This window comes from Podarcis bocagei (genome assembly GCF_964188305.1).
Source record: "Podarcis bocagei genome assembly, chromosome: 1".
Classification (NCBI taxonomy): Eukaryota; Metazoa; Chordata; class Lepidosauria; order Squamata; family Lacertidae; genus Podarcis; species Podarcis bocagei.
In genome coordinates this window covers 48,128,096-48,146,765 of record NC_138125.1, presented here as the reverse complement: position 1 = coordinate 48,146,765, position 18,670 = coordinate 48,128,096, and the positions used below count along the sequence as shown (strand labels likewise).

Below are 18,670 nucleotides of genomic sequence, written 5' to 3'. Positions count from 1 at the left end.
ATTTTATTGAGGCTATTTTATTTGTAAGTTGCTAGAACAAGAGGTGTGTGCCTTACTTTGGGAACTGACCTTAATGAAGTGGAACACAATAACTTAAGTTTGTGCTTCCTTTAATAGGCCATGTCTGCATTGCAGTAAACTTGTCTGTCTGATGTGGTGTTCAGTTGGATTGCTTACACTGCATTTGAGCAGGCTGTCTGCTTTTCTAGTGTGTCCACTAATTCTACTATTTCACATATATCTGGCACTAGGAGTGGACTAGACCCTGCATATCAGAAATACATGGGCAAGACAGGGTCAAGAAGGAAAAAGTGAGATGGGGCATGCATCTTATATCCAGGTGTACTCAACTCCTAAAGGCCTTCTTAAGCATCTTATACAATAACTTTCATTGTAAGTAAGTGCTATTGAAATTAATGAGATTTACTTGCAAATGAACATTGCTAGGATTGAACCATAGACCATTCACATCACATGAAATGACCAGATTCAGGGATGCTTTTTTTTTTACCAGCAAAAGCACAGAAAAAGAAATATATTTGTTCAGTTTACAGGTGCATGCTGTTGTTTTTGTGCAATAAATGTGCACCCCCCCTTTGCATGCACCAACAGCCTATAATCCCTCAAACTGCCTTTCTGTCAGGGATATCATGGTTTTCCAAGTCATTGTGCACTATTTTTTTACCTGTGAAAATATGGTGCTTCCCACACAGAAAGCATTCAGTGCTATTCAGATTGCTGTGTAGGATGTGGTTGCTTGAGTGCCACAGTTTAATATAGTGGTGAGCCACAAGTTTCCCCTCACTCTGCAGCATCTGTTGCATTTTAGTTTAAAATAACTCTTTAGTGACTGTATGGATCCAAACACATCTACTTAAACAACACCCTGGTTACTTCTCATCCCCCCCCCCCCAGTACATGGATTGTGAAGTACGAGGAGGCATCTGTCATGAAGCTTTGCTGCACAGCCTGGGCCAGTCACTCACTCTCAACCTAAACTACACCACAGGGTTGTTGTGAAGATAAAAAGGAGCTTATGTGCTACCTCAAGGTCCCCTTCTTGAAAGGAAGAATGTATTCTCATATTTTTTAAAAAATAATAAAATTTTCGTTTATTTACTCTGAAGTAAGTCCCACTAGGTCTGTGGCACCTGTTCCTGTGACATTGGAGCTTTATGTCTGTGTCTGCTGGTTGCTGCCGAATTCAATCAAATTGAATTTTACGCAGTTATTTGGGAGCAAGCCCTACAAATAGCAGCAAGACTTGCAGTGTGCATAGCACTGGGTTGCTGATCGCTAATCTGCGTGATGCTAAAGTACCCACCCGCTGTGTGTTCGTGCATGGCTTGATGGAAAAAGCCACTGCTTTGCACGGAGTCGCTGCACAGGAAGGCTCCCCCCCCTTTTTTTTTTTTTGCAATAAGTTCCCAAGGACAGTCTCCACGCTGGATTTATGTCGGGAAAATTACGGGCGAGAATTTAGCAGCCGCATTAGCTATTATCAGCAGGTTGGCTGCATAGCCGCGAACCGGGAAGAAGCTGCTGGGGGCGCCTTTCCCCCGGCTTTGTCCGTAGAGCCACTGCTGCAGCTGCAAGGGCGCGGAGCGTGCCTCGACTTTCAGAGCCGCTGCGGAGGACACGCTACCGCAGCGACAACACCCTCCGGAGCCGAGCCCCTTTCCCCCTTTCCTTTGCCTGCGCTCGCAAGGCTTCGCGGTCCACCGCTAGGCCCGGCGCTTGGCAGTTGCCATAGTAACTGCCGCGGCTGCTCGGGTCCCCCTCTTTGGCGCGGCGCGCGGCGATGGCCGCAGCCACGCGGCTTCTCGCGAGAGTTGGACTGCTAAGCAGGCGGAGCGAGGCAAGCTTGCTGGGTGAGCTCATCCCGGGCGCTGGAGAGGGAGCGAGCAGCGGCTCACGCAGAAGCAGCAGCAACTTTGTTGGGTGAGTTCTGGTGAGGGAAGCAGGGAGGCAGGTAGCTGAGCGGGGCTGGGCTGGGCAGCGGGGGGGGGGTACGGCTTCAGACCCCCCTCTTTCCCCCCACCCCACCTTCCTCTGCTGCCCCCCGAGTGCGGCTGAACCTGACGAGACACGCGTGCGCGCGCGCACACACAAATATGCATTCACACATACATATTTCTAGTCTCCTCCGCATACTGACGGAGCAACGGCGACACACAAACCAGGACCCCCCCCCGTCCTCCAACCCAAGTCCCCCCCCCACAAATGACTCTGGTAGTCGCAGCGAGGGAGCTGAAAACCTGAATGAAACGGGTGGAGGCAACACGCCCCCTCTTTCCCCGCTCTAATCCCACTTCTCCGAAAACCCCTGCTCCGAAAGCGCCTTTCCCCTTCCCTTCCCCCTTCCCTTTGACTCCCGAGACCTTGAGTTTTCTGTGCTATTGATTCCCACCCCGCACCTTGGCAAAGTCCTGCTGCTGCATGATGGTCGCCCCCTCTGTCCCCCAATTCATTAAACCGGGAGCCTCTCCTCCCACCCCCACCACTTCGATTCATTGGAGAGAGAAAGACTCTCTTTTCAGCGCCCCCTGCCCAAATATTTCCTATATCCCCGAGAAATGAGCTGCACGGAAAGTCTGCGAGCTTCGCCTGCAACTGACCAGCGAGATTCGGAGCCGACTTGCTCACCCTGCCCCCAGTTTAAACAAGGGGGGAAAAAGAAGCAGCGGTATTCACTTGGCTTTCCTTCTCTCTCTCCCCCCCCCCGCCCCGCCTTCTGGTACTCATTGGATTCATCTCTTTTCCACCTCCCCCCCCTCCAAAAAAAGAGTGCGGGAGGGAGAAGAGGACTCGTATTTCTCCCCAAACCTCTTGACCAAGTTGATTATTTTTCCTGCGGGTAGAACCGACAGGCGGTTGCTGTAGAAAGGTTTTCTTCCTCTGTGTTCCCCATCCTTTTTTTGAGTGGTTGGGGGAATGGGTCAAACGAGTCAGCAGTTTTAGTTGTCAGCTTTGCTGTAGTTATTTTCTTCTGAACCAGTTTGGACACTGTGATAATTATTAGCTAATTCAAAGGTAATGCCGTTGGGGATAATCTGAATGTTTATAGTGTGGGAAAGGGAGTGGAAGAATGAAAGGTAGTTTCTTTCCCGGTAGTTCAGATAAGTGAATAGGGAATGCTTTTAAACTGGATCTTGTAGAACAGGTAGCTTTGAACAGGTTTGTTTTTAAAATAAAAATAGGCACACTTTTCCATTGTTTCCTGAGGCATCTGGTTGCCAACAAAATGGATTATAAGTGAAGTAAAACTACATTTTATTTTATGTTCTAAATGCTATATTTTTAGTAACAGTTCTGCCACATGGTATGGTTTTAAAATTAATGTATGCATATCTATTGGATAATCATGGATTATGTTTATTGCTGAGGAGTGCACTTGTCTGCATTTGGGGGGGAATAGAACAGAAAATGCTTTTAGTAGGAAATTCTCCTTGTCTAACCTTGACTGCTGCTGTTCATTTTTTTCTGCTACAAATCCAGACTTTTTTCTGAATTCATTTTGTCCAGGATGATTTAAAAATCTGACTACTGATTCTTGGGTTTTTGGTGATTCTGCTAAGTGTGGGTCCTTGCAGTGTTACGATTTTCCTTTAGAGGTGTCAGGTTTCATTAGATTCCCAGTTTGTCTGTCTGGATGAATGAAGATGGGTCCTTCCTCTTTAAATTTTGCCTTTCATGATGAAACTGACCTGGAACCTCCTCTTTTCCACTGCTGTGCACATTGCATGCGGTGCATGCTCACTTTTATGGATTTAAATTGTAAACAAGCTTCATAAAGGATTTTCTTTTGGTGCTTCTTGTTGGTTGTGCAATAGGTGTCTCCAATTTCATATAGAGTTGGGAGTATAGCAGTTTATTTTTGAGCAGTGCAGTTCAACAGTACAGCTCCTTGTTCCACTTAAGTGGAATCTTAAGTTTCTGACAATAGTATTTATTGCAAAAGGTTTTCATTGCATTTATATTTCACTACCTCCATTTCCTAAGTTGGCCTTCTGGCTAACTGTCCAGAGGTTAACCAGGTCCAACTTTACTATATTTTTAAAGTATTTTGAAGAAACGAGTACAGTGATGGTCAACCAGCAAGAGCCTTGTGCACACACTATTCTGTTTGAGGAGTCCGTCTTTTTCCTCTGCATAGTAAATGATCACCTGTTGGGGGAAGGAAGCAGTTGAAGAATATCCAGGAATCACTTTTCCTGATCATTTGTTTGTTGTGTACACGGTGCATGAGCACTTATACATTTGTATGGGTGTTAAATATTGGTTGCCTGCAACCAGCAGCCTTAAGTTTTCAGTTACTCATCAAATTGTGCTTGCCTGAACATGTCTGTTCTTATACCCAATTGTGTTTTGCTGTGTTTATAGTTTGCCTTCTTGTTTTAACCAGTTTTTGCATAATGCAGTATAATGCCATTTAGATAGTATTCAAATTTTTGTTAAAGCATCTTGTCTCTTATGCTGCCTTTGAGAGTAAACTCCTTCAAGTCATCTTACAATAGAGGTATCAATTATATATGCAGTTGGGTTTACTTTGGGTCAGTTTACCTAAGAGGCTGAACAAAGTACTAAGTAGGTAATAGCTGTATCTTTTGTTTGAAATGTTGGTGATATTGGTGGTTCAATGAATTTTACTTCTGTGGTGGTGTTAGGTTTGAGCTTGGTATGTAGCATAGCTGTCAACTTTTCCCTTTCCTTGCGAGGAATCCTATTCGGAATAAGGGAATTTCCCTTAAAAGAAGAGAAACGTTGACAGCTGTGGTATGTAGACATTTGTACTAGCAGTTGTAGATTTGAATTTGGATTAAAGAAATATAGTATGAATTGAAATAGCACGTGGCACTTCTTCTGTTATCCCAGCCCTGTACACAGCTCTGCATATGTGGAAATATACTTTTTTTGACAATTTCAAGCCTACCCTCCCAACTTGGATTCAGAGCTCTGGGGAAGAGCAGGGTTGCATAATCTCTTACATAGGCCCCAGAGTGAATTGGTGAACCTGTGGTCCTCTATATACTGTTGGGACTGCAACTCCCATCAACCCCAGACAGCATGGAAGATTGTCAGAGATTATGTAAATTTTAGTGTGAAAACATGTGGAGGACTACAGGTTCCCATCCCATCCGTAGATAGAATATAGTTGAGTATGACTGGACCTCTCACGTAATGGTCAAATGTATTATAGTGAAATACTAGAACATTTATTTAAAATGTTTTGTTAAAACCAAGACAGTTACTTAAAAACAACAACCCCACTTTCAAACAGTTTATGAACCTACTTTGTAGCTGATGTATACCACTAATATCTTAACTAGATTGTATCAAGTATAATTATTATTTTTATTTTGAAACATGTTGGATCTTATCTTTATTTATTCTCTTCTTACTATGCCTTATTATTCTGTATGTTCAACTAGGGTTTCATTTTTTTTGTACAGTACATGGTGAAGGACAAGTTGTAAAGCTGGAAGACAGCCATTGTTTTAGACAACCTACAAACTCTGAAAGAGGGAGAGAGAGGATTGTGCCCCCCTTGAATTCCTTTTGTATCCATCCCCATTTATACAACCATAGTATGTCTCTTCAATGAGAGAAAGGGGCACAGATTTCTCCATAGCAATAGTATAGGCTTTACACCAAGGGACTTGCTGCTTAATATTCACTGCTTACAGGACATTCAGGATACCCCACTGAGATGCAGAAAAAGCTCCAGTGTTGGTTCAAAAAATGTAAATCCTGCAGGTTGATTGCTTGTCTAACAACTATTTTCTTACCACCACCTCTAAACTATTTCTAGTGAAAGTTGGGATTACTTTTGGTATGTCAGCAAAGTACTTTTTGGGTCTTATTTATCTATTGCACCATGCCCCTGTTTATAGAAGCATCTATCACTTGACTCCAAGTATATACTTTGATGTACTGAATTTTTCAAATATATAACTGGTGATTCATACCTTGGGTTTTCCCCCTATTAACATCATTTCAGAAGTTTTATTTTTAATTCTTCAGAAATTTGGTATATAGTTTTGTAGTGTTTTTGTAAATGTGTGTGTATGCTGGATTTCTTTTGATATCATTCTACTGTCAACTAGGGGGAAATGCCATGCTCCTTTGTATCTTAGGTAGGGGGAGATTCTATCACAGGGTTTGTTGGCTAATTTTCTATATTGATAGTCCAGTCTGTCATTTTTAAATCAGTTGAATTAATTCAATTTGAAAGGATCCTGAATGTGATGTTCCATGGCTCTTGGTAGATCTGGATATATTTTTTTATTTTAAGAAGGGCAATTGTGTGTTAAATATCATCTTATAATCAGATGAAAATGTGCTGGATTGTTCTTAGTTTCATGTTTCCAGGGAGATATGACTCAGTGACTTTGCTTCCCAAGAATCTCTGTTAACGTAAGATTCCCCAGTTGATACATATTTATAAATTGTTGGCTTCATTTTGATTCTCATTTGAGCTTTTTAAGAAGTAACTCCTTAGTGAATTGGACACCAGCAAGTGATAAAAAATAAACTTGGTGATGATTGTTCATACTGTTAATTAATTATTTCAATAGCTATTTATTGGTACTAAATATGGGATCTTCTAGGTTGCTCTTCTGATTTTAGTTCTCTACAATTGCATCATGAAATTAACTTTCTTCACTATTGTTGGTACTCATTAGTGTGTGTTTTTTGTAAATAATTTTTTATTAATTTTCACAGATATTAAACAATAAAATAAAGATACAAAAATCAAACCACAATCTAACATTTGAACTTCTAATAAGGAATCCTACTATTTTACAAACTTTCTTTTGAGGTTCTTTAAACCTCAAGACTTCCTTCCACCCCCTTCTACTGATTCTTTACATCTCCTCTGCATTTTGTTATCATTTTTATCCAATTGTTACTCCTTAACATTTTCTAGTTCCTTACTGCTTACAAGTACTCATTAGTTTGTGATAGCAAAGGTTTATGTAATGGTGAATCTTGTAAACATCTCATGTAACCCTGGAACTTCCCAGATCACCTATTCAGGGTTACGTCCCTGGAATTAGATGGTGGAAAAGAAAGATAGAGCTGTGTTTCATCCACATATTAATGCTACCTCTGCTCAAACTATCAGTTGATTTCTCTTTGTGGTTTTATATACCTGTTGAAAAGCATGAGAACAAAGACAGAACTTTAGGGCTAGATGTCCAATTAACCCTAGATATCAATGGCCAAGGGATGGAATAGGGAGCATCATATTCTGGGTTTTTAACCCCAGAAAAGGACTGTAGCCATTATAACACCATACCTCCAAGTCTCATCCTAGAGAGTCGCACCAGAAAGGCTATTATGGTCAATGGCATCAGAAGCTGTAAAAGGTCCAGAAGAATCAGTAGACTCACTCTCCCACAGTCAAATTTCATGGCATAAGTTATCTAATCCAAAATTCATTGGTTCAGGTTATAGCGGGGGGGGGAGGGGGGAGAGATTGAGCAAACAGATTCTAACAAACAAGCTAAAATAATAGAAAAAGCATACTAAAACACATGGAGAAGAACACATGAAATATAAAACATACATGCACACGTGGCATGTATCTCAGGTTGCAAGGCTTTCCTGAGTTGGAAAACTATTACTGCAAATTTAGCTGTGTTCAACATGACAGGCAGTTGGCGTGAAGGCATTTTGATTCCTGCACAAATGCTGGGGAAAATGTGGTTTGGTTTCCATTTCAAAACAAGTTTTTCTTTAAGTGAAGATTTGATTTAATCCCCATGCTACCTGGAAATATATGTATATGCAATGATCTTGTTGAGAAATCTAATTCTACCCACCAAACTATAATAAAAGTGGGCCACAACCATTAAGAAGGCCAAGTGTTTGAAACAATTTTTAATACACTTCTCTATTAAAGAGAACTCCACCTCTCACTAAGAACCTAACTCTACAAACCTGACTAGGCTATTTCTAAGGTTTGATGAGGCTAATTATCCTTCTTCCACTCATCTTAAAAGTCCTTAATGATATTAAGAATAATGAAGAGAGCTGTAGATTGAAACATGTTTGGATCTGATATTTTTCTCTTAATGCTTGATATCCAGTTCTTGAAAAATGTTCTCATCACTTAACTGTCATCATTGACAGTGTACCGCTTTAATTTCTGATTAATATAAATGATAGTTGTATGACTGTAGCTGGATGGGAGAACCCATGCTTTACATGGAAAAGATCCCAGGTTCAGTCACTGGGATCTCCACTTAAGGCTGGGAATTATTCTTCTGATCTGAAACTCTAGAGAGCAGTTGCTCATCATTATGATAATACTACAGTGATACCTCGGGTTAAGTACTTAATTCGTTCTGGAGGTCCGTTCTTAACATGAAGCTGTTCTTAACCCGAAGCACCACTTTAGCTAATGGGGCCTCCTGCTGCTGCCACGCTGCTGGAGCACAATTTCTGTTCTCATCCTGAAGCAAAGTTCTTAACCTGAGGTGCTATTTCTGGGTTAGGGGAGTCTGTAACCTGAAGCGTCTGTTACCCGAGGTACCACCTTATAATCAAACAAGATGGACAAATGTTCTGACTTGGTATAAGGCAGTTTCCTTCTTTTCCCATTTGGTAATTTGTCAGTTGGAGAATAATGAACACATTCTTGTTCGTCCTTCTATTTATGCTCAGTACCTGTTGTCTGTGACTTTAAACCAGGGGTCAGCAAACTTTTTCAGCAGAGGGCCGGTCCACTGTCCCTCAGACCTTGTGGGGGGCCGGCCGGACTATATTTTTTGGGGAGGGGGGGAGAACGAATTCCTATGCCTCACAAATAACCCAGAGATTCATTTTCAATAAAAGCACACATTCTGCTCATGTAAAAACACCAGGCAGGCCCCACAAATAACCCAGAGATGCATTTTAAATAAAAGGACATATTCTACTCATGTAAAAACATGCTGATTCCCGAACTGTCTGTGGGCTGGATCCGGCCTCTGGGCCTTAGTTTGCCTACCCATGGCTTAGAGGTTTATTTGCATAGACTCCCCTCGGAGCTGCAGTATTCCATGATCAGGGTTCTGGTTTTTGGAGAAGCCCATAGCTGTACAGACTTTCCATCTGCAGAGGTCCACACATAACATGTAGATGTCAGGATAGGGCCAGGAAAGGCCATTTTGCCTTATTGGTGGGGCCTCACTCCCTATGAGGACCCCTCCATGTCTTCTAAAATTTGAAAGGGACATGCTATATTTGTGCTCGCAGAATTCTTGATAAGTGCTGAGAAGCGGGTTTGGAAGTACAGTGGTACCTCGGGTTACATACGCTTCAGGTTACATACGCTTCAGGTTACATTCTCCACTAACCCAGAAATATTACCTCAGGTTAAGAACTTTGCTTCAGGATGAGAACAGAAATTGTGCTCTGGTGGCGTGGCAGCAGCAGCAGGCCCCATTAGCTAAAGTGGTGCTTCAGGTTAAGAACAGTTTCAGGTTAAGAACAGACCTCCGGAACGAATTAAGTACTTAACCCGAGGTACCACTGTAAAAGCTTAATGCTTTTTCAGCTAAGGATTTTCTGGTTGGCTCTTTCTGCTTATCCTTTTTCTGCCAGCTGTATCCCTTTATATATGCCTGCCCAGACACACTGTGCCCCAGAACCCCACTGCCCACTTGCTAATCCATGACCTTTCCCTTTGTCTTCTGTAATGTAAAAGTGGTAATAGTTAGCTTAATAGAGCAATTGTATGTGTAGATTGGTCAATGGTTTTCAAAATCTGCAATTTTATGTTCTTTTTACATATGCTTTTGTTCCTATGCAGTTGTGTAGGGGGTAGAAGGCTCTAAGTCAGTGGTGTCCAAACTTTTTTCAAAGAGGGCCAGATTTGATGAAGTGAAGGGCCGACCAAAGTTGATGTTTTGGAGATTTTTTTTAGGATTTTACCCCAGGAAATAAACTGACCGGCGGGCCGCATGAAGCCCCCAAAACGGACTTTGGACGTGCCTGCTCTAAGTCTAAGTGTTTCATAATCGGCTAAAAAAATGATATAAGGAATATAAAATTAATTAAAATAAATCATTCTTTGTTTTCCATTTTCAAATGTAGGCAAAACTGATAAAAAGCTTAGAGAGGGATTTCCCCCCTGTAGTTTAACCACCAAAAATGCTTATCTGTGCTGCTATTGCTCAGTAATTGTGAATTGATGGCATTGTTAAGGGGTGTTGCAGAGAGGGTGCACATGGGAATGGTGCCAATATTTAAAGAATGTAGGGCCAGATTTTTTACTCCAAAACTAGTTTGGACCAGGAACACCAGTGCTGTTTTAAGCACCCATGCTTGGTGGGAGTCCGATGGCTGTGATCTGTCTTATTTTGAGTCTCAAAGGCAACTTTCTCAACCTAGGGCCCTCTGGATGATTTGCACTACAACTGCTGTTAGCCCCAGTGAGCATGGCAAGGAATGACAGGAGGGCACCAGGTTGGGGGAAGCTTCTCTAAGGTGTGAGCGCTTTCTCCTCCCAGTAGACAAGCCTTGTGGGTCTGAAGGCATGGAACTTGTTTGGTCCAAGGGTAGGTGGAAGGCTTGCATATTTGCCAGTATTGTGCGATGTTTTCCAAGTGTACCTGGAGTAGCAAGATGATGACGACTGTTTTACCAAACAATGAGCTGTCTGGGCAATAGCTGCCTGAGCAGCAAGCCACTATCAATAGATCTTCTTTTTAGTGATGCAGAACTCTAATTTTGTTTTCTTTTAAAGAGTAAGCCATCAATGCAGCAGTGCTCTCACCTCTGCCATTACTACTGGGAAGTATTTAGTACTGGTGAAGTGGATTGTGTTGATGTAAGTGTGCATCCTAAGGGATTTAGACCTTTCTCTAAAGGGATTCCTGGCAGTTACAATTATAATTTTCATTCTAGGTTGCCTTGGCTGTTGGAAAGATTGACTTTTTGGCTTATCTGCACCTCTGTGGTGTTTTATTGGAGAAAGAGCAGATTTTGCGATGCAGTGCGCACTGTTTCAACAATATTTTACAGGTGGTAGCACATAATAGCAGCTCTTGGCTGTGCTTTCGTACGTGGGTGTTTCATGCCTGTTCTTGCAGTTAAGGGCTATAATATTAAACACAAACAAGGCTTGTTTTTGTATGCATTCTGTGATGCAAGACATGCATTGGAATTGGTTGGTGCACCTGTGTGGGTCTGTTGATGATAAAAGGTGTGTAACAATTTTGCTGCTGAGGCTTTTAAAAAAAATGTGCTCAGAAATTGACATTGATTAAAATAACAACTTATATTTAATCTATCCCATTGCTTACAATCATTGTTAATGGTTGAAGATATTACTATATATTCCATCACGGTGTTCCGTTGCCCCAGAAGTGGTTTGGCCATGCTGGCTACATGACCCGGAATGCCGCCTGTGGACAAATGCTGGCTCCATCGGCCTGAAAGTGAGATGAGCGCTGCAACCCCATCCAGGGGTCCTTTACTTTTATTACTATATGAAATGAGCCCTAATTGGGCAAAGCAAAGTAAATTACATGGGATATCATAGAAAGGGTAAAAAAAAAGTTGAATGCTTACTAATAGTATTTACACATTCCTTTCTACTGATGTCACATTCCATGTTTCACTAGAAGCATTGGGGGAGGGGAATGGTACATTTGTGTCTCTATATCAGCCTTTCTCAACCTGTGGGTCCCCAGATGTTGTTGAACTGCAACTCCCATCACCCCTAGCTAGCAAGGCCAGAGCTCAGGGATGATGGGAGTTGTAGTCCAACAACATCTGGGGACCCACAGGTTGAGAACCGCTGCTCTATATGAAGGGAGTACCACTCTAATGAAGCTCATTGCAATTCTTATATAAGTGTGAGCTCTTGGTGGAGGGTACCCCACCAAAATTCCACCTTGCCCAAATCTTGCAGGATAAGGATTCCCACACGACCCTGAAAGTAGCTAGGTTCCTGGTCGCTGTCCTCTCCCAAAAGCGACGCCAAGGAGCGCTACAAGCTAATTAAGGCGTAGCATGCCTTTCCATCTTATAGTATTTTATTGTTATAGTGGTGTTTTAGCGACTGTTTTTTTTTTTTCCCCCCACGGCACAAGCTGTCACTTATGTGTTGTTTTTACCTGTATGGGCCTATGGCCGCAATAAATATTATCTATCTAACCTGGAGATCTAACCTGGAGCTCTTCCCCCAGCAGTCAAATACCGGCATTGTGGTATCCCAGTACAGCAGGGGAGAGGGAATCTGTGGTCCTCCAGATGTCATACCCCAGCTCCCATCAGCTCCAGCTAGCATGTCCAATGGCCAGGGATGATGGGAATTGTGGTTCAGCATCTGAAAGACCGCAGGTTCCATACCCCTGCAATGGAGCATTTCTTCCCTTCTACTTTCCAGTATTATGCCATAGTAGTTTGTTCAACAGACATACCCAACAGACCCTTGGAAATGAGGCCCTTGTTTTATCTATTTGTCACTGTGTTAACTGATGTGCAGAATTCCTTGCCAAAGGGCATCAGTGTAGTCTGTGACATGAACTGAATAGATTCTGTTCCCTTGATGATGCTACAACATTAATGCATTGCTTTGCTACCAGAGCTGTAGTAATAAGCTAGGATATGATTTATACGATTGTTGGGTGACTAAAACTTGCTGATACATGCAAGTTATTTAGCACCAGTACAAACTTTTTCAAGTTATAAAGGTATAATTCACAGTGTTCATAATAACCTGTTGCCCAGAACCCGAGCTCAGTGTAAAACACACGTCATTGGTTAAAATAAACTATGGTTTAATGTGAAACAACTGCTGAAATCCTGGGCACTTGGCTCCTTATCTGCTCGTGCTTCTGTTGCAGCTGTGTTGTCTGTTCTTTCCAAACAAACCATGAACAGAAGACAACGGTTCATCTTCACTTATTTCTTGTGAGTTTATCTGGGAGAAATAAACATGACAAGTCAGACTATTGTTCTTTCCCTGGGAGTGTGGGAAGTTTAGGGGGAAAGTGAAGTGCCTTGGCTTTCAGCAGTGTGCATCAGCATGTTGCTCATTCACATTAAACTAGCTTATTTTAATTGTGGTTTAATGTCCCATGCAAATTGCCAGTTTGTATATCCCCCTACTCTTTGATGACTTGGCAGAAATTACACAATCACTGCATTCTTTTACCCATGTATTTTAAACTCGATGAAACCTACTTCTGAGTAGATATTAATTTTTTTTAATTTCATAAAATTTATATACCACTTGATTGTAGAAAAAACCTCAAAGCAGTTTACAATATGAATATGACCGTGCTGTAAAATATCAAGCCCCAGATTGGATGAAATTTAGCTATTTTTTGTGAAAAGCTTTATCTCCTTGTGTAAAGGCACATAACCTTCATAATGCACTATTTAGAAAAAAGTTACCGCAGCTCAGTGCATGTATACTGGCATACCTTAATGTCTGGTACAGAGGAGCTCCTGTACTACAGTATATTGGAGACACAAAAATCGTGGGGCTAATTTCCTGGGGATTAAGTTGAACTGAATTGTTAAGTGTTGGGCTTTTCATTAATTCTGGAGAGTCAGCCTGTACAACACTTTTACTTCATTAATAAATTGGAATGAAAACACTTTAAAAATTAGTCCAGTATTGATGATGTCGTTTTATGAATTATTTCCAGCAATACAAATTATTCCCAGCATGTATTGGGAATGCTACTACCAATCTGTATCCGCATCTTTGTGTTCAATGAGGGTTGTATTAAATACTGTGAGATGAGTAGTTGCATCCAGTTAGCTTGCAAATCTCCTCCTGATTACTTGTTTTTGATAAATGGTGAGATTAGAGCCAGCTGGGGGCCTATTGTACATAAATACTTCCTCAATTTGTTGCAGTTTAAATGTCATTAGCATAACATTAGTAAAAACTCATTCAGAAAGGATTTTGTGAGAACTGTTCTGTTCTAGATATTGACCATTGGTGTCTTATGGAAGTCATGTCTTACTGTTATCATTATCTCCCTATATTCTTACCCAGTTTGATACTGCAAGTGCTGTTGCTTTACTTGCTTATGTAGCCAGAACAACAGTAGCCACACAGAAGGAGGTATCATTAGGCTTGGAGTATCTTGAGATTTGCAAAAGTACCAAAACACTTTTGGCATATTTTCCTCCCCATCACTTTTTTTTAAATTAAAAAAAAAAACAAGTCCTTGGAGTGCTCAGCATGTTCAGTGGGCAGAGAATGTTGATGTGTGTGTGTGTGTGTGTGTGTGTGTGTGTGTGTGTGTGAGAGAGAGAGAGAGAGAGAGAGAGAGAGAGAGAGAGAGAAACCTAGACCTGGAAGGGTGGGATTTGACACTAGTACCAGCATTTTGTAGATTCTTGGAGAGAGGGTGAAGGCAGTGATGACTATGCAGGGCTTTGCATTGGATGAAGGACTTAAGTATTAGCAAAAATCTGTTTTAAGCTGGACTGGGCATTCAAATTCTCTTTCCCTCTGGACTTGTACTAATCTCCCTGTGGAACTGTGGAAATGAGTGTAGACTGGAATTCATCACCCTGGACATGGTTTATTTTTCCATTTTCTGTTTGTTCATTATTATATATGCAGAAAATAAGTAATATATTGTTTGGAGGGGGAATGAGAAGGTGTGGGACTGGAGGTCCCTAAAGAGGAGCATCTCATGTTGCAACAATTTGTTCCAGGTATCACTTGCAGGGCAAGTTGCAGGACGGCATCAGCAGTGTACTTGCAGAACTCCAAGTGAATGTTGGCATTGATTCCCACAGCACCACTTAAAAAGAAGTGAATAATTAAACGTGTCGTAATAATAAATTGTTCACCTTTCGTTTTGCCTAGCAGTGGTGTAATGCAGATGTGTGCTCTACCCTATTGCAGCATTGTATGCACACTGCCAGGCCTGTCTTGGGTTGTATTTGCAAGCAGAGTCTTGTGCTGAACTTCATGTCCAAGACAGCAGGGCACCTGCCTTGCCAAGACTCATTAAGAACCTCACTGAGGGGGCAGATTTATGACTCCAAGGGCAGCATTTTCCCTCTGCTAATTTCAGGGATATGTTTCTAAAGTCATTTGTGTGTTTGGATTCTGCTTTTGTGTTTAAGTAGCACATGGGTAGGCAAACTAAGGCCTGGATCCGGCCCAATCACCTTCTAAATCTGGCCCGCGGACGGTCCAGGAATCAGCATGTATTTACATGAGTAGAATGTGTCCTTTTATTTAAAATGCATCTCTGGGTTATTTGTGGGGCCTGCCTGGTGTTTTTACGTGAGCAGAATGTGTGCTTTTATTTTAAATGCATGTCTGCGTTATTTGTGGGGCATAGGAATTCGTTCATTTCCCCCCCTTCAAAATATAGTCCTGCCCCACACAAAGTCTGAGGGACAGTGGACCGACCCCCTGCTGAAAAAGTTTGCTGACCCCTGAAGTAGCATCTTAAAGATTGTTGCAACAGATGTAACTTCCAAGTCACTAGCTTCCCTAATCCCCAGACTTCAGTCTAACAGAATCTTCTCAGGTTTGGACTTCTGTCAGGTTGGCACAGGGCTGCATATGAATAGTGAAGCTTATCTGGTGAAACCAGAGCAGCACACAGAAACGTCGTTTACCTTTCCGCCGGAGCAGTACCTATTTATCTACTTGCACTTTGACGTGCTTTCAAACTGCTAGGTTGGCAGGAGCTGGGACCGAACAACAGGAGCACACGCTGTCACAGGGATTCGAACCATCGACCTTCTGATTGGCAAGCCCAGAGGCTCAGTGGTTTAGACCACAGTGCCACCCCCGTCCCAGCAATGTATCCTACTTGCCTGTAAAATAATGTTCCCATTAGTGACACATAAAAGTGGGAAAAATATTTGTTTCGCAAGTAGTTAAAACAGTGAAAGGTGGGCTGCTCCACAACCATGCCACATTGCAATTGGTTCCCTGTTTCTCTGGTTTCTGGAGTCATTTCCAAGAATTATTTGAGAGAGTTCAGAATGACAAGGCTCAGTGAAGTACAGTGGAACCTTGGTTGTTGAATGCTTCGGAAGCCGAACAATTCGAAACCCGAACACCGACAACCTGGAAGTGAATGCTTCCGTTTTTGAACATGCCTCGGAAGTTGAACGGCTTCCGAGACGCTTTTCTCCATTTTTAAAAAGTATTTTGCCAACCGGAAACTGTGCCTCAGTTGCATAGCTGTCAACCTTTCCTTTTTTGCGGGAAATTCCCTTATTCCAGCGCCGTTTCCCGCTGCTATCCCAGATTGTTAGATATCCCGTAGACTGGCCCCAGGAAAGGTGAGGCTGCTGATCCCTTATTTTCGAAGCTGCTGATCCCTTATTTTCAAATCTGAAAGTTGACAGCTATGCTCAGTTGTCGAACGTTTCGGAAGTCAAACTGTCTTCTGGAACGGATTACATCCAACAACCAAGGTTCCACTGTATCCCTTCAGCCTGGGTTTCTCCAGCCCTTTCCTCCCCAAACCTACCATTACTAATGGTGTCAGGAAGGTGGGATAGAGGATTTCAGCAGTGCCAGAGATACTATATTTTTAAAGGCCTGGATGCTAGAGGGGATTTCCATTGTTGCTGGGGGAGCCTGGAAAATAGAGTTCTCAATATCCTCTTTGTTGCGGGAATGGGAGGCATTGGTGACGCAGCCTCTCATATTCCCTGGTAGTAATGGATTCTCTTGATGGGCACCTGGGTCTCAAACATTACCTCTACTGTACTGGTAAAGTTAGTATTTCTACAACATATCAGTATTCCCTGCCATTGGCCTTTCCTTTTTCTGCAATGACACTTTTTGAGAAAGGGGAGAGACAGGTGTCAGGAAGGACTTGTTGATGCTGGGGTGAGCCTGTTATGAGCCATTTTTGAAATTGGACAGGATTTGGGCCCTGCCCATGAAGGGTAGTTTTCTGATCTGGGATAATTCATTTCTGATTTTCTTCCCAGCTCTTAAATTTATCACTCTCACTGCTTAACATATGTGCTCTTCAGGCACTACTGGTTTATATACTGTCAGAACGGTACCATGTGCTGCAGAAGCAATCCTGGTGTTATTGTGGTGTGTATTTTATTGGTGATTCTTCTGGACTGAAAGGAAATACAAAAATAATATCATATCATATACTGCACTTATACTGCCTTTTTTATTTATATAAACTAGGGTTTGCAATTTGATTCTGGCAGGCACATGCAGGCCTTACTTTGTCTCCTTGTAGAGCTTTGTATAGCTACTTCTTTAGTTATAGAATAAGAGTAGCAGGTAGTCCCTTGCATGGTTGGAACATAAACAAAACAGGAAGCAATGAAGAAGTTTTATTCATTTGTGTTTGGAAGTTCTTATGGTGCGTCTCATGGAGGATGTCCAAAAGAAGGTTTGATCATCTAGTGGATAGATGTGTTATATTTTGTGCATCAATATTTATATTGCTGTAATTGCACATAAAGCTTTTATTTGTTTGACACTTTCTGCTATTGATTTTGTTAGAACAGTTGGAGCAGTGCAAATTAGTTTACTACTGTAAACACTCCAGTTGTGTTCAGAGCACATTCATTATTCATATCCTACTCAAACGTTCCTCTTATTTACTGTGATAGGCTGCCAACTTTCAAAAGTTAGAGACGTGTACATTTGTGACTTGGTCCTCTGGCTTCTCACATATATTCTATTGTCTTTGAATCCAAGTTCTCAGACTGTTTCTTTCCAGACTAACACTTTAAAAATATTTTCCATCCAGCTCTAAAAAAGTTACTGATGAAGAAATGTGGCCTTTGGGCTGAAAATGTTTCCCCACCCTGGGTTAGAGATTATGGCTTGCTTTTGTTGAAGACCTGGATTCAAGAGTTCCTAAATGTTGGCTGGTCTTTGTAATCAGCCAAAATTTTACTTGCCAGGACTTTGTCCCAGAATGGTGAGATCTTGTCTCTGCACCGTGGAGGCACTTGTCTGTGATCAGTATGATGTCAAAGTTAATATATCCCTTCCAAGCCATAAGCAGAATGTTTGGGACCTTCTGTGCCACCCTATGCTTGGAAGCACACTGAGGAACACTATTATAATCTGCTAAACTTGGAGTTGAGGAAGGAGTCTCTGCTCTAAAGGTACAGAGACCCTTTTAGGGAAGATCTTGAATGGGGACAACATAGTGTCTTAGCGCCTGCACCCACCAGCACTCTCATCTGTTAACCAGACAGATTAAACTTTTTGATCCAAGGGGGCTTGACTGTTAACTAACACCACACTAATCTCACAAGCAAATGGGCCAATAACAGGCCTTATAAAACCTTCCCCTCCAAATCAGCTCCACAGTATGAGCAACTATTTGCTTCAGTAGCAATGCAAACTCCTTGCCTCATTGCTTTCCTTGCCTATTTAACCCAGTACCCGTGATGTGGGTTTTCTAGAAATATTTGAATTGGAAAATCATCTGGAAATTTGCATAGGATAACTTGCATCAGGAAACTTTCTGATGCCCTAGAGCAGGGAATCTCAAACTTTCTTACCACTAGGGCCAACTTGAGATGGTTGAAAATTACTGAGGACCACCAGTCACAACGTGGTGGTGCAGGGGTAGAGCCAATCACAGAATGGAGACAGATGGAGTCAGAATTTGGCATAATCAGCTGGAAATTGCTGACATCCCTGTCTACTGATATCTAAATTCTTTGCCTCAAAATTTTC

General features: G+C 41.9%; 1 protein-coding gene across 8 annotated transcripts in view; it reads left to right on the top strand.

Annotated features, from left to right (window-relative positions):
• Window positions 1-1,815: 1,815 nt before the first annotated feature.
• The window catches only part of SIPA1L1 (signal induced proliferation associated 1 like 1), a 175,446-nt gene continuing 158,591 nt past the window's right edge, over window positions 1,816-18,670 (top strand). For 4 of the 8 annotated variants that reach the window (XM_081185846.1, XM_081185845.1, XM_081185843.1 and 1 more), the window contains exon 1: window positions 1,816-1,941. The gene's annotated coding sequence lies outside the window, so the exon portion shown is untranslated. Of the gene's footprint in view, window positions 1,942-2,854; window positions 3,034-18,670 lie in introns of those variants that run through there. The other 4 variants (XM_081185841.1, XM_081185839.1, XM_081185842.1 and 1 more) reach the window with 3 other exon arrangements.